This window comes from Aotus nancymaae, unplaced genomic scaffold (assembly GCF_030222135.1).
Source record: "Aotus nancymaae isolate 86718 unplaced genomic scaffold, 86718_ANA_hifiasm-v0.15.2.pri h1tg000058l, whole genome shotgun sequence".
NCBI classification, from domain to species: Eukaryota; Metazoa; Chordata; class Mammalia; order Primates; family Aotidae; genus Aotus; species Aotus nancymaae.
The window spans coordinates 28,970,657-28,978,201 of NW_026988472.1; the positions used below are offsets into that span (position 1 = coordinate 28,970,657).

Below are 7,545 nucleotides of genomic sequence, written 5' to 3' on the forward strand. Positions count from 1 at the left end.
TAGGCCAGTGGAAAGTAGGTTTTTGAAAGCAGCTACCAAAAATTAACACACCCTCAATGCTATCTACCAAAAAAAATATGACTCACCCTTTCCCATCAACTTTGTGTTCAGTGTATTTGAGTTCTCAAGAGACACAAAACCAATCGAATGCATATATAGAGAAAAAAAATATTTTAAGAACTTGGCTCACACGATTATGGATGCTGGCAAGTCCAAAATCTGCAGAGAGAGCCACAAAAATAAAGACCTAGAGAAACGTTGATGTTGCAGTTCAAGTTCAAAGGCTGCCTACTGACAGAATTCTCTACCATTTGTTCTATTCCAGCCTTCAGCCTATTGAATGAAGCCCACTCACATTATGGAAGGCAATCTGCTTTACTCAAAGTCCACCAATTTCAGTGTTAATCTCATCCAAAAAACATCTCCAAAATATCCAGAATAATGTTTGACTAACTATCTGGTCACTGTGGCCTGCCTAGCAAAATTGGTACATAAAATTAACCATCACACCATATAATATTTATTGTGTCTTTAACCTCTGACTCTTCTCCTCTGCAAGTATGTGCATACTCCTGGCATGCTGAAATCACAGGCTGACATGCAGCTAGTCTAAGCAGATCCACAAGATATTTGATTTGCAAGACTATACTAATCTGGCCTGACGCCTCTGGCTCTGCAGTTTATAATTCTGTTCCCTTGTTCTACTTACAAAATAAAATTCTGTGTTGGTTCAGACCCCTACCTTCTTCTCCCTGCAATAAAAAATAGAATAATGAATTATACAAAAAATATTGAAGGACAAAATCACTGGATTAGATCATCTCTAAGATTCCTCAAAGAAGACCTAAAATTCTGTGAGGAAGATAGAAAATATAAAGCTACACTTGTCTTTCTCCAAAATCTGTGTTTGGAGATATTAGTTCTTCTAGTAGTACTTGGAAATTGATGGTGTTTGTGGCGGTGGGGCAGTGGGGAGGTAGAGATGGGGAGAAGGCAAAAACAAAGTCAAAATAGAGATTTCCAGGGATTTGGAGGCAAGGAGGGAGGTTGCAAGGTTGGAATACAGGGGACTTTTAGGTCAGTGAAACTTTTTATAATACTCTAATGTCTGATATATTATGCATTTGTCAAAACCCATAGGATTGTATGTGTCACACAGCAAACTCTAATATAACCTATGGACTGAAGTTTATTATCATGTGTTAATACTGGTTCATCAAGTGTAAGGAATATACCACATTAATACAAGATATTAATAGTAGAAGAAACTGTGGAAGGAGGGAAGAGGGTGTATATGGGAACCTTATGGGAACCTTCTGTATTTTGCTGAGTTTTTCTGTCAACCAAAATCTGCTCTAAAAAGTGAAATCTAAAATTAAAAAAAAAAATAGGAATTATTTAAATGATCTGAGGCAGAGAAATACTTGAATGATATATAGCTATAAGATGGAATATGGTGCAATAATACCAAAATACTGTTTGTGAGAAAAAAAATCATCACCAGCGTAATCCTGAAAGAATGCATTCAGGAAGAGGGGGACAATATCCAGAACTAACTTCTCTGTAAGGAGATCTACTCACTCAAAAGAGAAAATAGTCTAAGAAAGCGCTAAGAAAATGATTCTTGACATTGTCCAATTAGATATGCGCTTGTACCAGGTTAGTATCAGTGAATTAAAAAGAATTGAACAGATCCAAATATTATGAAAGTAGAATGGACCAGAGTTGATGATAAATTAGATTTAATAGAAATCTATCAGTCTATCTATAGATAGATAGATAGATAAATATATAACCAAGAAAATAAGGGATGTAAACTGAGGTTATTCCCATCTCAATTCCTGAAAGAGAGGTTGGAAATCAAGAGTTCTACTTTAACTGCATAATTGTGAGTTGCCTATGAGGCTCTGATGTAGGAATTTCAAATATACTTACAAAATCATATAAAAAGTGGCCTGAACTAGAGATAAAAATTCCAGGATGGGTGCAGTGGCTCACACCTGTAATGCCAACATTTTGAGAGGGTGAGGTGGGAGGATTGCTTGAGCCCAGGAGTTCAAGACCAGCCTGGGCAATATAGGGAGATTCCATAACTACAAAAGAAATTTAAAGATTAGCCAGATGCAGTAGTGGTGCACATCTGTAGTCTCAGCTACTCAGGAGGCTGAGGTGGGAGAATCACTTGACCCTGGCAAATTAAGGCTGAAGTGAGCCATGATCACACCACTGCACTCCAGACTGGGTGACAGAGAGAAACTCTGTCTCAAAAGAAAAAAAAAAAAAAGGAAAGAAAAAGAAAAAAAAGAAAGAAATCTAGAGAAACCATAGAAGTGGATGGGAATACCTACAAAGACAGTGAAATGATGACAAGAGATACAATATAGTCATCTTTTTCTGAGGGGCAGAGAAGTAAAAGGAAACTAGGAATGAGTGACAAAGTAAGGTGAAGACCTCAAAAGTGTGGTATCATAGGAAACTAAGAGTATTTCAAAGAAAGAGATGTCGTGCCAAATGTTACGTGGAGGTCTGATAATAGAGGGGTGTAGTGGACTATTTATGAGTCCTGGTTCTAGAATTTGGCTTCTATATCAACTGTACTCATTAGTCACTGGACATTAAGAAAATCATTTATCCTCATTGTACCTCAGATTCTATATTTGTAAAATTAGACGAGAATATGACTTACTCCATAGGCTTCTTGAAGAAATTAAATACAACACTTACAAAGGTCAGGGCAGTGAGTCATACCTGATGTCAGAAGGTCACAGAGTCCTTTGCCTTTTGCAGGTGGGAGAGTAAGATAGCCACCCAAGAAAACACAATGAAAGACACTGATATCGAGAGACTATTGTATAATCATCTTTTATGCATATTTTCAATTAGCCTAATCATCTTCATTCCATCATTCTTTTTGGAGAACTTCTCAGTATTGGAAGAACACTTAATATGGTTGTACATCTGTTGTGATTTTCTAACTGCTGTCAATCCTGTATTATATTTAGTAGCAAAACCAAATGCATCCTCTAAAAGAAGTTTATCATCACCCAAGGTGACCAGATTTTTGGAATGCTGTATCTAATTTCTTATGTCTTGTTTCATGTAATTCATGTAATTTTTGTTCTACATGGAGCACCACCATTAGAGTTGAAGATGGAAAGATTTTTATTTGTGGTTATTTTGTCTGCTTTTACTACTCTACCAAGTTTATTTTGCTTAGGACCAAATCTCAAAGCGTGGATAAGAGTTTTTACTGAAAAGGGAGTTATATTCACTTGGGAGAGTGTCCAGATCACTACAATTTATAGTTTTTTTTGAACATATCTTAGAGTACTTTCTACACCACAGGATTGGAAAAGACCATGGCAGACAAGGAAACTAACACCTAGACGATATGTAACATTCTCAAGGTCACTGAGCTTGTACATATGACCCATCTTCGCCTGTATGCTTGGAGCAAACTTTGGCAACATGGCTGGCCTTGTTATTTCACCACTCTGGATACACTGGAATAAAAAACAACTTATGTATAAGAATTAACTGGAACAAAGGTAGAAGATATTTCTTTGTGCAGATACCATAAAGACTATGGAGAAATATATATAGTCAAAGTGAAGCAGTTCCATTTATGGCTTTTTTTTTAATGTTATAATTGAAAAAAAAAATTAAAAATATATTTACAACATAATATAATTGTAGCTTTTTAAACTATGAAACCCCTTAAGAAATTGTACTTTCTCGTTTAAATAAAGTATCAATAATAGAAAAAAATGCAACACCTAAATTGTGTAGAATAATACCTGGTAAACACTATGCAATCAATAAACATTAGCTATTAACATCACAAAAAGTATTTTTTTTTAAAAATTGTCAATATGAAGACAGACATAATAAAAAGCAAGGTTAGCAGAAGAGTGGAGGCAAAACACAGGTCAGAGTGAGTTAAAGGGTAATTGCTCTATTGATAAAAGTGTTCTCATATCTTTTGAACACATTCAGTGACAAGAAGACACTCATTGCAACCAGAAGCTACAGTTCAATTGGATACACTTATACATGTAGCAACAGCCTGGTCCCCACACTTATCATCCCATCGATGACTACAGTTGGATTTTCAGTTTTTCGTTGGTCTTCTCAAATCTAATTGTGAGAGGGGTCCTCTCTGTGCTGAGCCAGAATCTGTCTTCCAAGTCCTTCAGTTCAGCTGCATTCTGCCATCTAGGGCCAAAGTACAATATTGTTCTAAACAATAATTAACTTGTTTCTTGAACATCCCTCTTTCAGTCATTTATTTATATAAACTGTAGGCCTCCTTCAAGTCATCTAGTTTGAGAGTTCACAAAACTGGCCATCAGAATCCCTTGGGAATAAAAACATAGATTCTGGATCTCAGACTTATCAATCTAGGATCTCCAAGGGGTAGAGCCAAAAATCTGTAAGTTGAATGTTTATTTGGCAAATTTGATGTACAGGCAAGTAAAGGAACCACTGCTCTAGTGTGTATGTGACAAAAACATCTTCAATGATCCTTCTTTTGCAGAGATTCCAAAGTTACCAAATGTCACTTTTAACTGGCATCATTACTTTAGTATTTTATTTCACAATTGCAAACATAGTACACTTTTCAGAGCTAATTACTCCCCGTCATTTAACAGTAAGGGCAATGCACAAGTTTTCGGCATTTAGATGTCATGTAGCTGAGTGTGCCCCTTTGGCTTCAAAACTTTTCCAGTTACTGTATTTTTCTGCCAGATGGAAGCTTCATTTGGTTGGTATTGCAAAGTGTACAAGTAGTGTCCACTGTGCTTTCGAAATGTATATGATACTTTTTGTGAAATTGTTTCCACCCACTCCCACCATCACCAACTCAGAGTTCTTACGCTGCTCTTTGAATCAGCTGCCCTCAGCTCTTTCTTGCCAAAAGCAAGGGGTGGTAGAAGTTAGGCAGTTAGCTGAAAACCAAAGACTGGGTTGAATTCACACTTTGAAATTGGCTTAAAGCATCTGTTTAGATAAGCAGAGAACTGCTGTGGTACCCCATTCCTGTTGTCGCTGCTCTGGATATTTTCTCCATGGGTATTCTGACAGCTTGGACAAGACTGGAAGCAAAAGGAAAGCAACTCATTTTTCCTCATATTGTGACTGGTTTTTCCTTTTACTTATGATTGAACTCTATTGTCACTGGCACTTGCATCTTTACTTCACCTTACCAAAACCAGCTAAGATCCAAATTGTTTCTGTGTTTGCACAATCTTCTATTTTGCAGAAAAGCCTTTCCACTTAGCTACTGTTGCTTTGGCTCCAATATTTGCTCGTATGTTGCATCTTCAATGCATTCATTTTATAAGACAGCATCTAGAAATCAGTCTTTTCAGTATCCTCTCACTGGAGCAATATTCACATCTGCAACCTCATACATGGCTCTAGAAAACATCTGGAGATGATCCAAAACCTGTCAGACTTTATCAGCAAGAAGGTACCTTATGTATTGGAGCAAATAAAACTAGCATACCACAACAGCCCTCAGGTGAAGCACTTGTTAATACTGCCCAAATTAGTGCCTCTTTACAACTCTCAGCCTCTGGGAAAGGTTAACCTTTAAATTACTGCCCTTGAAATGATTTGTTTTTTATCTTTACCTTGATATAATTTTAATTTTCGAGTGCTTGTCTTGGCTCAACCACTAACTACAAATGCCTCTGTTTTAATTTGTACTTTCTACAGAATTTGTAGAAATTTCTGATATCTCCTTTAAGTTGCTCTAGATTGCGTTTTGTTCTAAAATGTCTTATTTTTGCTCCAAAATCTTCATTCTCAGGCTTTAGCTTTTGTACTTTCCCAGCAAACTCTTTATTTCACAGCTGGAACTATGCAGGGTAGAATTTTTGGTGTCCCCCAAGCAATTGGCGCCATCTTTGACACATGGTAGGTGTTCAACAAATGTTTATTTGTTCATTCATTCAATAAAGTTTTGTTGAGCTCCAGCTACGTCGAGGCACTGTTTTAGGTTTTAGGGTTTCAACAGTGAATAAAACAAAGTTCCTGCTCTTATAAAGCTTACATTGTGGTGAGAGAGACAGCCAATAGAGAAAGTGGGAAATACATGTTTCAAATATTTATAAGAGCTATTAAAAATAAAACAGGACAGGATAAGGGGGATAGTGAATGCCAGGGTCCAAGATTGGCTATTTTAGATAGAATGGTCTAGGGACTCCCTTACTAATGAGGTGACATCGGCCAACCTAAAGGAAGTCAGAGAGTGAACTTCTTTGGAAATTTCTAGGCAAAAGTGTCTCAGTTAGAGAAAAAAGTAAATGTCAAGGTCTTGAGGAAGGAGCATGCTTAAAGAATGAATGAATGGATAGATGAATGGATAATTGGATATTCAATACAGAATAAATTAAGGAATAGAGACTGTGGGGGACAAACCCCAAGGTGATCCCAATGTTTACATCTTGTTTGATCTTTTCCCTTTGAGTGTTGGCAGAACCTATTACTTGCTTCTAACAGATAAGGTATGGTGGAGTTAATGGATGTTCCTCCCATGATTATGTTATATACATAGCTCTATCTTGCTACCATCCTCTAGGGGGCCTCTCCTCCTGGCCTTGGAGAAGCAAGCTACCGTGATGTAAACTGTCTGTGAAGAGAGACATGTGACAGGGAACTGCAGGTGACCTCTAGGAGCTGAGGTCATGGTACCACAACAAGGAACCACATTCTTTGAACAATCATATCAGGAAGGAAGAGGACCCCAAGCTTGTTGACACCTTGATTCCAGCTTTACAAGACTCTGAGCAGAGAACCCAGTTAAGTTGTGACCAGACTCCTGACTCGTGGCAATTGTGAGATAATAAATGTGTGTTGTTCTTAGCCACTAAGTTCATAGTGATCTTTTACACAGTATAGAAAATAGACACACAGCTAACACATCTGAGCTAAGTAGCAGATATAAAACCTTGTGTTAATCATCTTACTCATTGTCTACTTCAAACTTAAGAGTAACTTATGTGTTATGTAGTTAGTTTTTTGTCTTCCCTCTTTCTCTACACCCAGACCTACTTTACCTTCATGTCCAGGCTCAGCTTCAGATCAATACCAGGAACACATTTTACCTTGGGTACTATTCCAGTTGCATTTTATTGCACAACAAACCATATAACTTAGCAGTTTGAAAGAGCAGTATGTTATTGGCTTTCATTTCTAGATCCACCTAGGCAATTTTCATGTGGTTTCAGTTATATGTTGACTGAAGCCGGAGTCATCTAAAGGTTTAACTTAGATGTCCAAGACAACCCACTCAACTGCAGTTGACGCTGGCTATCAGCAGGTAATTCAGCTGGAAGAGTAAATTGGAGCAGCTACATGTGACCTTACCCATCTCTCTTAAGTTTATTGTGACATGATGGATGTGTTCTGAGACGGAGCATCCCAAGAACATCAGTTAAAGGATGAATTTGTAACTAGGACCATACCACATCTGCTATATTTTATTTACATCGGTTTTGAAGGCGTGAAGAAATAGACTCCACCTCATTAGTGGCAAAG

The 7,545-nt window shown here is 37.3% G+C and overlaps 1 pseudogene; it reads left to right on the top strand.

The window, feature by feature from the left end:
• The first annotated feature begins 2,821 nt into the window (after positions 1–2,821).
• LOC105714785 (phosphatidylinositol-glycan biosynthesis class F protein-like) lies at positions 2,822–3,537 on the top strand (annotated as a pseudogene).
• Positions 3,538–7,545: the final 4,008 nt, after the last annotated feature.